This window comes from Staurois parvus, unplaced genomic scaffold, assembly GCF_062004578.1.
Source record: "Staurois parvus isolate SC_StPar_1 unplaced genomic scaffold, SC_StPar_1.0 ptg001302l, whole genome shotgun sequence".
NCBI lineage: Eukaryota > Metazoa > Chordata > Amphibia > Anura > Ranidae > Staurois > Staurois parvus.
The window spans coordinates 6,517,750-6,534,908 of record NW_028319098.1 but is presented as its reverse complement, the minus strand read 5'-3'; positions in this window follow the sequence as shown (position 1 = coordinate 6,534,908).

Sequence of the window (17,159 nt, the reverse complement as noted above, 5' to 3'; positions counted from 1 at the left end):
TTGCAGATGAAAATAATTGGTAAGCTGCAATATAAATAGTAAATATTTGCTTTTGGGTTTAAAACTGCTTTATTAAGAAATAAAGAACTAGCACTTTGTTCACCATTTTTTTTTGGTTTCAAACTCGTTCTTCCTTCTGTTGAAAAAAAAAAATAAATAAATTTGAAATTGGAAGTGAGGCAAAACTGACAGATGTCTGTGCAATACACTACGCAGAAAAGAGACATAATTTTATAAGCACCTAAAGTGCCCCCATGCATGAAGTACAAAGTTATGGTGCATCTTAGGTGGCTTGCAGATAGTTTGCGTCCTGCCCTTCCTATTTTTTAATAGGTTTGCTTTATAATTTTTTTTGTTGCAGTGGCTGGAGAAGAGGATTCTTACTATGCAAACTGCTCTACTAAGGCAGTTTGAACTGGCCAAGACCACATACCATACTTACAGTCTATAGGTAGTTGAGTGGATACCTTGCAATGGTATGGCTACACTTGCAATATAAAGTAGTTGCTGCTGCCTTTTCTGTCTAGGTCATGCGTTTCTTTGTTCTTTATTATTAAGTTGCTTGTTAAAGTAATGTACGTACTAAGGTTGAACTTGCTCTGCTTATGGATCTATGTAATTACTATCACTTGCTTATTTATTCATGGTCACCGTGACAGCAGACTGTACTTCACCACTGTAATCATTTTGAAATATGGAACATTGCAATACTGTTGAAATTATCAATTGTATCCATCGTATGCAAATGGAATCAACATGCAAAACACATTTCAGAAGATTTTAATAGCAAAATGCACTAAAGCAGATTGAGTTACACTCACATATATAACAGAAATGTGCAAATCTCAGTTCTTCCTTTATTGTTAGATTAAAAGCTAGATATGTTTTGCAGTAAAGAATAGTCTCCATTAGTGAAGTGCATTTGCTGATTAAGAGGCAGGAATATATGAATGCTCTCAATCATGTCTTTTAAATTTAGCAATGCAATACATGTTTCCAGGAACATCTAGACATTCTATTAGAGGCTGTTTGTATTTTTTTTTTTAAATGAAATGTTCTATACTACATTTATTTAGACCATTTTAGATGGAATGGAAGAAAACATAATTGCAATGATAGTGAATTTCTTGTGTACCCTTGAAATGGGGTAAGTATTTCCCTAAGAAAAAGAAACAGTCCTGTAAAATAATTTATTTTCCAACTTTCACAAAGTTGCAGGCATATGTTCTGTCACATATCTACAACCACATACACTCACCAGCCACTTTATTAGGTACACCTGTTTAGTTACTTGGTAACACAAATTGCTAATCAGCCAATCACATGGCAGTAACTCAATGCAATTAGGCATGTAGACATGGTAAAGACAAATTGCTAAAATTCAAACCTTGCATCAAAATGGGGAAGAAAGGGGATTTAAATGACTTTGGATGTGGCATAGTTGTTGGTGCCAGACAGGCTAGTCTGAGTATTTCAGAAACTACTGATCTACTGGGATTTTCACACACAACCATCTCTAGGGTTTACAGAAAATTGGCCGAAAAAGAGAAAATATCCAGTAAGCGGCATTCAGATGGTAGGGTCAGAATTTGGCATAAACAACATGAAAGCATATATCCTTCCTGCCTATCAACAGCTCAGGCTGGTAGTGATGGTGTAATGGTGTGGGGGATATTTTCTTGGCACTAGCACGGTGTACCCAGTGAGTGTATACTGACAAAGAGCCCCAAGCATTAGTGCAAGTAAGAAGTATTCTAAACAATATAGTTCTGTAGCAAGGCAGATATCGCTTGTGAGGCCTGATTATTGCACAGTGGATTAAGAAAGGTTGGAAGTCCAAAAAAAAATGGCAATCTGGTAGGTGAATGGAATTCTATTTTTGACAAACATTTGCAAATAGTTTTGGGAACCTTGTCCTCCTAAACAGTGTCCCCACTCTTGTTTAACTTGTTTGGCATACAGAATTTTAATTAATGAATTACATAAAATTGTTTTCATAGAGACATTTTGAATTTTACAATAATGCGTCAATTCAGAAATTTCCAAAAGGCAAAGGAAATTTGTGCTTGCTTCTCATAGATACATTGGACTAAAGAAGGTGTAAGTAAAGCGGCTCAATATTTCTACATATGTAGATTAAACAAGAAATTTCTATTTTCCATGGAAATTCTCATTTTTCTTTTTTATGTGTGTGTTTAGTTTTAATAATATACCATCACGTAACAATCATAGCGGAAGTTAGAATGTTAAATGGATCTACCATCATTCACCATGCATGCATCTACCAGAAGCAATGTTTTCTTGGTATGACAACATTATGAGTTTAGTATCTGCAGAAGTATGGGTACATTCATTATTTGCTGTACTATGTAAATGGGGCCATGGAGACTATTTGGTAACATTTGGAAGGCAGTATGCGCTTGGAGGGTAAAAATATCTGACCCTCTTTAATAGAAAAAGCAAGTCAAGATTTGCAGATAGGCTACCTTGGACAAAGGTGAGCAGGGACCACTGTAAAAGTTATGGACTTCTGACTCAAGTCAAATGCAGTATGACTTTAGGAAAATAGCTTTCACTTTCAGAGTTGGTATTGTAGGGATCCAGCCTTCAGCAGTAGCCTATGCTTTGCTTATTATTTTGTGTTCTGTTTATTTTCTTAAGTTCAGGCTATTTATTGCTTCTGTTTGCTACTGTTGTGGAGGCTTGTGTAGTCAGAATGGGAAGAGTCAGTTAATGAGTTATGAATAGTTATCCTCACCAACTATCACTTAGGAGTTTGTTCAGTGGTTTGATCCAGTGGAAGGTGATAAATATTTGGAGCAGCCTTCCAGGGTGTTTTTTTCCCCCCAGGCCTCTGCCTTAAGCGGGGCTGAGTTTAGAAAGTATCTGGATGGTTGAGTCTTGGCTACTCTAGAGTCTATTCAACATAAAACGTGCAAAGGAGGCACATGAAATAGTGAAGGCCAAGCCAATGTGCATGCACTGGCATTTATTTATTTATTTTCTTCACATGTGTGTCACTTTGCACTTATGTATGTGTTTCTTTCTTCAATTAGATGATGGGTGTGGGTCCTCAGGCCTTCCCTGAAGTCTAGAGGGAGGATGTGCATCAATCAGGTTCCTTCCTTCCCTGAACTGGGGTGGTCTGTCTTCTGGAGAGCCACTCACCTAGTACTTGGTGGTCAGCTTCAGCTGACCATGAGGAGAGGGGTCCACCAGGCCTTTAGCTAGGTGGACCATAAGTGTGCCTTGCCCCTGTCTGGAGCCTTGTGCCCCGGGATATCAGGGAAGGGTCCTACTAAGCGCATATTTTTGTGTGTATTTTTTCACATGCACTGTTTTGTTTACTTATAGGTATGTTGTTTTTGTGGACAACTGACGGTTAAAAAAATACTGAAAACATCTCCCTCAGTATTTCAGCACCTGTGGCCTTCCCCCAGAGTTTAGTGAGGTGAAGCTCTTCTGACTTGCATCATCCAATCACCTGAAAACAAAAATGCTGTTTTATTTTTCTTCCCCCTGCAAGTCATTGGGTATTCTTTGTAAAGTGAAATTTCACCTCATAAGCTAAGCTCTAGGGAAAATTCCCATGCAAAGTGCAACTTCCATTGCAAGATGAACAGATTGTTTGCCTTTAGTACAAAAACCTTTATGTATATGGTGCCTGCAAGAAAGAAGTTGTTCTGCTTCAGCAATCTAAGCACTGAAAGTGTGATTTTTATAACTGTTCCAATTGTAGTAAGATATCTTAACTTACAGTCTAGTAGCTTGGCAGACAGTAATCCAAATGACATCCTGCAGATCATAGAAAGCTTTAATAAAACACAATTGTGTAGATCATGACAGATGAACATCATATAGGTCACAAAATCAGTGTGTCTAGCTCTAGCAAAATACAGCACAAGTGATGAATGGAGACTAAAGCATGTAGAAAAGGTCTGGTTGGACTAACTACACAGAGCATGCACTAGCAACGGTAGGGGGTAGGGACAAAATTATTTAAAGGCAAACACATAGCAATGCATGTGTAACATGCTAGTATCTACCTGTATTTTATCAATAAAACTACAAGATCCTACTAAAGTGACTGGTACTCATCTGTGTGACCCAGCTGCCAGCCTTAAGAAGTGACTGTGCCTTGGAGCTTGGACTGGAGCATTAGGAGTGTACACCTACTCATCCACTTAGGGGGTCATTCAACTTGACCCCATGTGCAATAGTGTTATCCCTCTAATGAATTTTCAACTACAAAATCATTTTGTATATTTATTATTACTTCGTACTGATAAAGAGTACAAAAGATAGGAAGAACATTTTTGTCTAGATTATTGTAAAGACAACTACAATGCAAATGATGTCAGGAAAATGTTGTTTTATTAACATGTCAAACAAAAATGAACCATATTATTATTATTAATTTTTTTAATAATATTACTACTATTCAGGATTTATATAGAACCAAGAGTTTATGCAGTGCTTTACAATATAGGGAGGTTCAGAGGACCCTGATCATGTGAGCTTACAATCTAAAAGGGAGGTTCAACTGATACAAAAGATGATAACTGTGAGGGATGAGCTGATGAAGAAAGTATCTGTACAGTTTTTTAAGTGGAGGCAGGCTAATCCTCCCTGAGGAGATGAGTTTTGGGAAATTGCCTAAATGTAGACAGAGCTAGCAAGACAGATTGGGGTAGGGAGCTTCAAAGGATAGAAGGTAATCTGCGTAAGACTTGGAGGTGAGCATGGGAGCAGGTGACAATGGGGCTAGAGATCAGGATGTCTTGGGAGGAGAGAAGAGGACAGTTTTGGTGATACTTTGCGATGAGGTTTTTGATGAAGCTTAGGACAGAGTTTTGGATGGCTTTGTTTGTTGTTAGAATTTTAAATTTTATTCATTGGATGAGAAAAAGCCAGTGAAGGGATTGGCAGAGAAGGCTGGAAGACACCGAATTGTTGGTAAAGTGGAAGACTCTGGGAGCAGCATTCAGGCTAGACTGAAAGGGGGATGTAACGATAGGTCAATGAGGAGGAAATTGCATTAGTCAAGGCAAGGGGTAACAAGGGAATGAATTAGAAAGCTTTTTAGTGTATTTTTAGGAAGGGGTGTATTTTGGAGATTTTGTGGCAGTTTAAGGGTAACCTCTTTTATGGAAAAATATAGAAAAAAGAAAAATAATATAGCATATACAATTGCTACATATGCCATGTTGTAATTTAACGTTATTAAAATTACTTTTCCTTTTTGATTTGTAGCCACTGTGATCTTTTGTAAAAGGCAATTTGGCAACCTGGAGGCATTCTGTACACTGCTGGCATACAGAATGCCTCCAGAAATGTAATTTATTGTTTTTGTGATTAGCTCACTAATATTGCCAGAAGTCTGCACTAAGATTAGGTACCCTTTGCAATAAGAAATTCAGTTTTGGTGAGATACTTCCCAAGGGCTAAATACTTAAATAGGCTAGGTCAACTGACCTAAGGAGAAGGTGTAAATTGAAAATAGAGGGAGTCCAAGGACAAAACCTTGGGGGATGCTTACTGAAAGGGGAAAAGGAGAGGAGAAGGTAGAGTTTGAGAGGCACTGAAGGTGCGGTGATGAAGAAGTGGAGAAACAGCATAGAGCAGGGTCTCAGAGGCCAAGGAAGTGGAGTTTTTGTAGAAGGAACAGGTGGTCAACTGTATCAAAACAGAGCAGAAAGATCTAAGAGTGAGACCACGTGTGAGCCGTCACATCACATCTGGTGATGTCACATCTGGTCAGTGGAATGCATGCTGCTTTTGGTATTTGGAATGGTGGCTGCCATCTTCTTCCCTACAAGTTGTTTACAGCTTGTAGGTTCTGTAATAAGTGAAAGGAATGTGTATAATCTGCATTTGTATCTCTTTCGAGCAGAGGTGCACAATAAGTGGAAGACCCTAACTCCAGGCATTGGATTGGACAGCGGCACAAGCATATGAGGTTTACCCCAAAAGGCGCAGTGTGACTTATCTAATAATAGTGGGTCAACATATAGTAGTGAGTGTAAGTCATTGTGGAGACACCTGAGGCATTTTTGAGTGGAGCACTTATTATCTTGTCCACAGGAGCACAAGCACTTTGTATTGGCAGCACTTTCATAGCTGGACATTATTGGACTTATTTTTGTAGCTGTTTATGTTCACAGTATACACATATGTTGGGTTTTGACTTCATAATACCAGTGTATATATTTTTTATGCTCAGTTCATTATACTTACACTATTTATACACCTGCGCAGTTTTCATTTATGATACTATGCTTGGTTGTATGTGTTCATTTAGCACATTGGCTTAACTGTGGGCTCGAATTTTGGTGCATAGTTTTTTATTCTTTATTTGTTTTTCACTATTCTATTTTTTTCTGATTAAATTCCGTGGTGCAGAGTAACAACTTGTAATTTGGCTTATGAATAGACTGTCAGGAGACTAAATCTACTTACATGGGTACTTGGTTTTTTATCCTGAAAACCCACACTTGTACTTTCTGCCAATGAGCCTCTGGTGTTAAAGGATAAGTTCACCTTTGGGAACATGTTATGTGTTCCACCTGGTTTTAGGGTGGAACATGTAATATGTTCTCGCTCCTGGAGCCACTCCTCGATCCCTGCAATCTCTTTGATAGCAAGTCTGGGGTCGTCTCCCTGTACTTGCTGTCACTATTTGAACAGAGTGACCGTGTGGGGTTCTGTCCACATGGCCACGTTTTTTATTTACAGAGTTCTGTGAATGAATGAACTATATTTTTTTAAAATGTGAAATCCTTTAATCACTTGCCCTCCAGAAGATTTACCCCACTTATGACTAAATTTAATGCCTTTTTCACACAAACAGAGCTTTTTTTGGTGGAATTAGCTTTACATCACCAAGTGCAATGCAAAGCATCGGATGCAGTAGTGTAAAACACACCACCACTGGACTCTAAAGCAGTAGAGATGTGTTCTCTGGAGTGATGAATCATGTGTCTCTGTCTGGCAATCCAAAGGACGTTTCTGGTTTTTGCGGTTACCAGGAGAAAGGTAATTGCCTGACTGCACTGTGCTAAATGTAAATATTGGTGGAGGGGGGATTATGGTGTTGGGCTGTTCTTCAGGAGTTGGGCTTGGCCCCTTAGTTCCAGTGAAGGGAACTTTTAAGGCGTTAGCATACCAAGACATTTTGGACAATTTCATGCTTTGTGGGAACAGTTTGGGGATGGCGACTTCCAGTTCCAACATGACTGCGCACCAGTGCACAAAGCAAGGTCCATAAAGACATGGATGAGCGAGTTTGGGATGGGAGAACTTGACTGGCCTGCACAACCCGATAGAACACCTTTGGGATGAATTAGAGTAGAGACTGTGAACCTTGTTGACAGCCTTCCTAAAAGAGTTGAAGCTGTTATATCTGCAAAGGGTGGGCCAACTCAATATTTAACCCTACGAACTAAGACTGGGATGCCATTAAAGTTCATGTGTGTGTAAAGGCAGGCGTCCATATACATTTGGCAATATAGTATACAGTATATTGGTATGTACGCAGCTTTTACTGTCTGACAGCCTATCCCATTTCTTGAGGTGCTAAAATGCCAGAGAAGTACAAAAAAAATCCTTTTTGGAAAGTAGACAAGGAATTTGATGAGAGGCATGTTGAGTCCATAGATTTTTTGGAAAATGAATTAGGATTTTTTTTTTTTTTTTTTTACACAAAGTTGTCACCTAAATGACATATTGCTCACACATGCCATGGGTATATGGGAAATAACACCCCAAACCACATTCTGATACTTCTCCTGAGTATGGGCATGCCACATGTGAGAGACTTTTTCACAGCCTAGCTGCATACAGGCCCCAAAAATCCAATGACTACCTCCAGGCTTTCAAAAGGCATATTTCCTCATATCACTTCCTCACTACCTAGGAGGCCCTAAAATGCCAGGATAGTACAAACACCCCCCCCCCCCATGACCCCTTTTTGGAAAGTAGACATCCCAAATAATTTGATAAGAGGCATGATGAGTATTTTTCCTATATCATTTTTGTCAAAGGGTTTTGAAAAAGAAAAAATGAAAAGAAAAAATAAATTTTCATTTTAATTCTTCATTTTCCAAAAACTTGTGGCAACAAATGAGATCTGCAAAATACTCACCATGCCCCTTGGCAAATACCTTGGAGTGTCTACTTTCCAAAAAAATGGTCATTTGAGGGGTGCTTCTACTATTCTAGCAATTCAGGGTCAACATTAGAAGCTTTTGTCACACACCACCCACACTTCTAACCACTTGAAGACTAAGTCTTTTCTGACACTTTTTATTTACATGAAAAAAACTGTTTTTTTTAGTAGAACATTACTTTGAACCCTCAATCATTATACATTTTTTAAAGCAGATGTCCTAGAGAATAAAATGGTGGGTGTTGACCTTTTTTATATCACATAGTATTTGCGCAGCGATTTTTCATACACTTTTTAGAATTTGAATGCACAAAAACACAATATATTGCAAAATTCTTTTGTAAAATATAAAAGATGATGTTACGCTAAGTAAATGGATACCAAACATGACATGCTTTAAAGTTGCGCAAGCCCGGGCAAAGGCGAAAAAAACTATGTAAATTTTTTGTATCTAAAATCCTAAAAGCCTTTGCAGCTCACCACTTTAGATTCACACAGGAGGTCTAGAGATAGAATTACTGCCCTTGATTTGACGTTCACAGTGATACCTCACATGCATGGTTCAATCTCTGTTTACATACCGACACGGGACCGTCGCTTGCGTTTGCCTTTGCGCATGAGCACAGTGTGACATTTTTTTTTGTAAATATTTATTGTCCTTTTTTTTAAATTTTTACACTGTACCTTTTTTTGATCACTTTTATTGTTATCACAGGGAATGTAAATATCCCCTGTGATAACAATAGGCAGTGACAGGTACGCTTTTCTGATAAATCTGGGTTCTTTCCCAATTTTAAAATGGCGCTGTTTAAATGATGAAATACTCTTAGCTTCTGGTCTCTTAGACCATAGAGATGATTGGAGGCATTACTAGTATGATAGTGATGTAGCGCTATAGTTGATATTATGACCCTTTGGTTAGGTACAGCACTGCTTCCACAATATTGATATCAATGTAAAGTAAACCAAACTTATACTTGTGACATTTATAGGTGATTAGTGCAGTATAAAGCAAACATATATATATCCAAGTGACCATTCCAACATTGCCGTGACACACAGTGATTCCCTATACAGGGATATGGGTCACCTTAAATAGGTGATTTATATAAGTAGCAGTGATATAAATGTCCACAATATCCGGTGTCTAGCTTGTGTATCAACAGCACATACAAACAATGATAAATAGCATGCTCCTGTGCCGGTGCAGGTAGTGAGTAATACTCCTATATGGCAGGCATGCCCGCTCACCTTCCCCCTGCGACCCACAGGGGCCAAAATGCCTTGCGGATCACCCAGGATCCTGCACGATCTCTCCAGGCAAGGATTAACTCCACAACCTTCAATGCACTTTCCTCCACCTTCCACTATTCCTCCATGGCCAGGTAGCAATGTGTATACTCATATATACTCATGATGTTTTGGAGTCATACAATAGAAAAACAGAGATCCTCCATAGTGCAACACTGTATTGAAAGTTTAATAAGAAGAAAACTCACAAACTCACATTTCAGCAGAAGTATAATTTGCTTGTGTCACCTCACGTGGGTGAGGTGTACTAAGATGGTGCTGGACCGGAAGTACATCACACGTCACCACGTCGTATCTACGCGTTACGCCATTCCCCTCGCAGCTTCGTTAGGATAGCGTCATGGTGATTTCCCTGGTATTTATAAGGGGATCCAGGTGCTGATTGGTTTGTTTCTTATGGAGATTATCGCGGCCATTTTGTTAAAGTCCCCATAACCTGGGACACTTTTCATTTTCTTGTGGTTTCCATCTATTTGATTCATATGGTTTGCTGTATTAAACCATGCGGCCATTTTCTTGTAGTTTTTAGGGAAGTATATACAGTGGCCTTTTTTTTGTAGTTCCAATCTGTATGTGTTGTATTACTATGTAACCGCTGTTACAGTCTATACTGTATGATCTTATATGGTCCACAATATTCTGCATGATAAGGTTTTAATTATTAATATTAATCTATTATGTGAGGTAGTCTTGGATTAATGCATATATACTGTAAAAATTTTGAAAAAAATCTTAAAAATACCAATTTTTATAGATAATTAAAATAAGTGACTGGTCTCCAGTCAGCTCTATGGTCAGCCAGTGGAACTGCAGGCTGCCTTCTTGGGTCACCCAATGGGACAGGAGAGCCCAAGAAAATGTGGAAGGCGGAAGCAGGGGGACATCCTTTACCATTGCTTGTAAAACCAATCCAGCGGCTAATTAGCTGCTGTGATTGTTTTTACATGAAATCCGACCACCAGCTGAAAAAAATGATACAGTATGATGCCTGTAGCTGCAAGCATCATCCTGGTATAACCACTCAAAGTCCAGCGACGTACCAGTACGTTGCTGGTCCTTGTTGGGCATATAGGTAACAGCAGAGAACATATAATCAATGGGGTCTGTGGACCAATATGACCGCAACTCATTTTTTTTTGTAATGTTAAGTGTTAGCCCCAAAAAAGTTTAAAATTCAGAAACCATGCTAAGTTTCCATGCAAATTATCTGGCAAGAGCTGAATTTGAGTGGGTGGCAATATATTGTTATGCGTATAAATAAATTTGGCCTACAATCAATTGATACAAATCTTCTGTGAAAAACAGCAGAGCAGCTAAACGCACTAGTAGTTCTGTTCGTGATCAATATATTGATCCGTACAAACACTATAATAGCAACGGCGGTGATCAGTGACCTATAGCGTGAGTGCGAAAGTTTGCGGGCAATCTAATGCTAGCTGACCCTGGCTGGGAGAGAAGCTTACAGACCCTGACATTATCTGATGTCGTTAGTGGCAGTAATACAGTGATCAGTGAAAAATTCCATATACTGACACTGTACTAATGGCACTGCCTGGGTGACTGGGTGATCAAAGGGTTAATAAGGTTGTCAAAGTGTTAAATGTGCTAATCTAGTGCATGTGTGTAAATGTAGTGCTTTTACTCAGTGTCATGTTCTCTCTTCTCTCCCTGGACTGGCATAGGGGGCAGTGGGGGGTGCAGAAATAGAAAGCAACGTAACTGTACGTCACTTTACCCAGAGCCGCCACTCTCCCGAGTGGGCATCAAGTAGTTGAAAAACATTTTTTTTAATCTCTCAATATTTTTATTTTTTTAACATTATTTTTCTTTTTTACTTTTTTTTTTTTAAATACGTTCATCAGAATAGCACAATGTTACCATAGTTACATTGTACTACACTGGGGGGGTGATCAGGGATACTGTTTTTTTACAATTTGCATTGCAGGAGCAATAAAGATTATGCAATGTTTGCTTTGAACTGTCATTAAGATCAATTCAAAATACAGTGATCTGTGATTGGCTCCAGCTGGTCACATAGTACAGGGTACTGTGAGTTGCCCATGTACCATGTGAGAGCTGTGCGCCAATCATAGCTCTCAAGGAACAGAAGCAAAGTTGTTATGAATTAGATTGATTCATAACAGCTTTGTTGTCTTTGTGATCATGAACACCAGGGGGCCGATTACTGGGATCTGCATTCCTCTGTGTTTGGTGGACACAGCGAACGTTGGCGGGGGAGTGTTGCACGCCCGCCCCAATGTACGGGTACATAGCTGGTCCTGTAGATGCTACCTGTTCACAGTACATTGCAGGAGAGTGGATGGTAAGTTGTTAAAAGAAAATATGCACTGAGCTCTAAGCTTAGTAATTTTGCTGCTAAACAAAAGAAAAGCATTCTGTAAAAAAACAGTAATATTTTCCTGTCCCTCCAACGGTGCCTCAGGTATTTGTTCTCTTGTATATTTGCCTTGCTCCTGCCAGCACACTACAAACTCTAGTGATGTAGCATTCCTCTCGTTTGCCTTCCTGCATTGCTGGCAGCCCTGTGATTGCTATTACTGCCCTAACTGCCACTGCTGCCATCTTCTCTACCACATCTTCCAGCTCCAAGTAATCTCACTTCTCCCATAAGGTTGCCACTAATACTGTAGCCCCTGAAGTTACATTGTCACAGCACCTGGCTCCTCTCTTGATATCTTTCAAATTGTGTGAGTGGACCCGAAGTGTCATTGCACTGCAAATGCACTGCTGACAGTATGTACACAAAACAAATAATGCTAGGAGAAAGAGGGAAGAGTTTGTGGGCAAAGTAATATGCAAAGTTTCTTTTCACAAAAAGCTCTGCCTGAAACACCACTATTTTGCTTCCCCCACAGTTATGGAATATCTACTCCACTACTGTACACTGTGGTTTCTCCTGCTTGCTTGTATATTGTGTAGTGCTGCAAATGCCAGGAGGAAACAGGTATTTGACCCATTCTACCATTCATAGGTATATTTGTGTTTCTTTAAAAATGCTTTTATATACAATTCACCCTATGTTGACAGTGCCACTATTGTAGCCCTCTTTTGTTTTTGAAATGGAAGTATGAGAAATGGCCCTCCTCAAACAGGATATCGTGCTAAACCTGTAGGTAAATAAGAGAAACTTTGTTAAATGGAAGAGTGGGCTTGATAATAAAGTTGGCAGTGCTTCACCCCAGGACAGGGCCACTGTGAACAGAAAGGATTCCCTTCCTGGGAAATTAAATAGTAATCTAAACAAAGTAATTGAGAGCAGAAGAACTACTGCAATCAGCATAGAACAATAACCGTAAGCATATCGATGCATGCCAGTATACAAATAATACAAGCTTTACATAGGAAGAGAATAATATATTCAATGTACCAACAGGTATCCTCAGCAAAGGGGCCCAATAGGAGCTTTGGTGGAACTGTTCACATATACCCATGTATATATATGTAGAGATACTATACCTCCAGATGGTGGTCTCAGGGGTATCCTCCAATTTTTGGTCAGCCTGGAATGGAACTTCTCACCAGCAGGAAGTGGTATTGGAACTCAGAGTCAGGCTATCTACTCAGCACTTTAGTCCCTCCCTGGTCGTTTCCAAAATGAGTGGCATATAAACTCTATTGCAATAAATAGGTTCACTTGTTAATATACACCAAGGTGACCGCTACACGCATACAGTAGCACAGGCCTTACTACCTGTCACTATGCATGTAAAATAATAACAAAGACAAGGCAGAGATACCCAGTCTGTCACAAGGATATAGATATGCACTCAGATGCTGCAGTTAAATTATTAGATCACAGGAATAATAGTCTATTCTGGCTTGGAGCATGGACAGGACACATGGATGAGACTTTCTCTCTCTTACCACTTCCTCCTTTTTGGGTTTCAAAGTCAACAACCAGGAGAAGGAAGTGCACACATAATATAATTACAGGCATTTACAACGTCACAGTAGAGAACAGCAGATTCCTACACCAATATGCTTTTAGATGACTGAATTTGCTCATGCAAAGATTGGTACACGCACACACAATGTTTCTTTTACGGAAAACAATGTTCCTACATTCAATAAAAACTTGTTGTTTTCAGTGTATGTCAGAGAAGTTTCATTTGGTTCTTCAAATGGATTTCTGTTTTAAGATATATAAAGTGAATAGGTTTACAGTTTTAATGGAAGAAACTTGCAAAAGCATAATACTTAATAAATGACTATACAATACATAATGAAAATGTCATAGACCTATACAGGTACCTTTCAAGAAGTCAACAAAGAACACTTAAAATGCACATTAAAAGCACACTTTGCCTTGGCATTTAAATGAACACTCAGTGGACCATCTCTCACTCCATTGCAAACAGACTTGTATCAAACAATAATACTAAGGTAAAATGAATTAATAGAATGAAAAAGGCACACAATATGCATATTAATCATATATCTATACTGAATTCAAGAATGACCAGAGCTTTCTTGACCAATTGAGGCACTTTTGTCTGAACAATGGAAGAAGGAAAGTGGCTCTTCTCTGTGTATATGTACATATATACATTTGCACCTAAATGCCTCCATTAGCACATTTATGTACAATATACTACATTCTATTTTTTTCTTTCAGCTTTTTGAAGCTGAAAGGTACATTTTGGTCATGCATTAACATTTTACATTCATACTCACTCAATGGACACAGCCCATTCCTCCTGCAGCTCTGATCTTCATCCAGGCATTCATCCTGTGCACCTGCCTTCTGTAAATAAGTTTAGAAGTAATCTTATTTTTTTTATTAGGCTGCATCAACATAACATTGAGTATTAACTGCCCAGGAGCACTAAGAAAACACTGCTAAATATGGCTTCAATTTACTATAATATTTTGTCTAAAGTGTACTTTTGCAGCCAAATTGGGATTAAACCAATTTTATGTTTGTTACATGTCCCCATTCACTTAGCATTAAATAAATTTTAATAGCATTAAAACTTGCCACTTACTTTTTTTAGATATTCTTGACCCTCTGGCAATGAAAAATCCTAGGTAATTTTCTTTGTTTATGAGGGGGCAGGGCAAACACAGCATTTGCCATGATTAACCCTTTATAAGCTGTGCAGGTAGATCTTCATTATCATTTGTATCTATATTTGAACACTGTCTGTCCTAACAAAAGGTTAAAGGTGTATAGGCTGGGCTTCTTGCATTGTATGTTAAAACATGCCTACCAAGCCTATTCTGTATTTAAAAAAAAATGCAATTTATTAGGTTTTAAAGATGATGTTATGCCGAGTACGTAGATACCAAACATGTCAAACAGCGCCGGGCTACGGTACCTAAATATCTCCATCCAATGTTTTAAAAGCCTTTACAGGTTACCAGTTTAGAGTTATAAAGTAGGTCTGGTGCTAGAATTATTGCTCTCACTTCAACAATTTTTTATTTTTGATCTACTTTATTACTATTACAAGGGATTAATTCAAAACACACAAAAAAAATGTATATTTATACTATAAGATTGGTCTTTGTGTGGGAAATATTTGTAGAGAAACAACAGCAGCACCACTTTTGTTGTTTCTACTATTACAAGGGATTAACAACATCCCTCGTGAGAGCATGGGCCTGGCAGGTCCTCTTTATGAAGAGATCTGGAGTCTATTAGACCCCAAACCTCTCCTCTGGCCTTCAAAGCAGTCTGATTGGCTGCTTTTCTGGCCAGCCAGTAGACACAAAGCTGAAATCAGAACTGACAAAATACTCTTAGACCATAGAGATCATAGGGGACCTACCCCTAAATGATCTCTATGGTCAGCCAGTGGAACCGCCGGCTGCAATCCATGTTCCCAGGTGGGACGGGCGAGCCTCGGAAAGTGGTGTAAGGTGCTGGGAGGGAGGGACCCCCTCCCACCGCCTGTAAAAGTTATCCAATTAGCCTCTAGGATTGCTTTTACAAAAAAATAGAATTGCCAGACAAAAGCGTAGTCAGAGGCAAGCCAAGTCAGCAACAATGATCAAGAACAGAAATGGATAACATGTTACATGGAAACACTGTAGGTCAGACAGCAGAAGCCCAATTGAAATAGTGCATTTGGCACCAGTGTCAGTGACAGATGCATGTGGTCTGGCACACCTGTACACACCTGCATGGCTACCCACTGCCCTGCACCTGCACATCTATATATGCACCAGAGCTCCATCTGCACTATGAGCAAGCTTTTCCTGACACCTGCTCTCCATATATGCTTGATGGATCTTTGCTGCAGCTGCAAGTGACAATCACTGCTGCAGCAAAGACATAGAATGGCATTTCCCCATTGTTGTGCAGTGTGAGAAAGCACAGTATGTCCCCCTTCCTTGGGGCCCATGTGCACTACACACATTGCACCCATGGAGGATAAGCCACTGCTCCCTGTGAAAAAATCATTTATTAGGATGCAGATTAAAAAAATAAATAACATCCATCCAGTAATGTAGATTCACAGTGTAGCCCACATGACAACCAGTGGCCAAATGATCATCTGCTGATACTCTCTTTGCATGTTGGGGAAGTAATGCTATCACCACAAACAGAAAGACTTCCGGCTTATGTTTGTTTGACATTACTTCGATAGCATTGGCAATGAATAGATTGGTTTCCTAACTTTAAAGAACTGTATTGAATACAGAATTGCCCTTCTAACCTGCTAGTATTAGATCCCAATGTTGGGGTATCCATCTTTTATCCTATTTCTAGTCTGCTTTGGGACATTCTGCAGTTGAACCATGGGTGGAGTTTCTTTATATTTCTTCCAATTTCTACTCAATTGTTATAACACCAACAACTGGTGTCTAGCCTACTAGGTGTTGCACTCTTCTTTATTGTGTATCATTCTACACTGTGAATTATATGCAAAAGACATGTATTTGCACTAATGTGATTATTTGTTAAGTCCTACAACTTGTATTTTTACTTTTATTTGTATTTGTATGTATATGCCCATTATTGGGGTGAATGTTGTGTGGAAGAGGATTTCAAGGTTGAAAATGTATGGTTTCTTGTTTGTAACCATGTTAAACCTTCAATAAAAATGTATCTGAGTCTACATTTTGTGTAAATAATAACTTTCAGTTTAGCTGATCCCTAATTATTATGCAAAAGGGACAGTACCCCACAAATGTCACCATCTCAGTAGTAGTGGGAACTAGGCTGTGGTAATCTCAAGCACTATGGTTTGTGGGTGAGGCTTTAATATTGGCCACAATTGTATTGTGTGTACTTGCATTCTGAATAATCAAATAGCAGATAAGAACTCAGCAGTCTCTATATTAGAAATAGAGAATATTTCATTATTTAAGAAAATGGAAGCATTTATTGGGTTTTATCCTAAAGAAAAAGATAATGGCCATTGCTATAGGCAATAAAAATTAAGCTTTTTTGTAACAGCTTTGAAAATAAAAGAATGCATCTGATTGCTTTTTGGGAGCAGTACATACAGTTTTATTTTCTCTAGTTTTGATATTAAAAATCTGTTTTTATATTTGAGGTTGGTTGTGGCATCACTGCCCATCACAGAAATCAACATGACAGCAGGAAATTACAAAACTGTTTCAACAAAGACTTTAATTCTTTATGAATAGAAAAAAAAATCTATGCAAAATTCCAAGAACAGTATATGAAAATGAAAACTATACCAAGTAT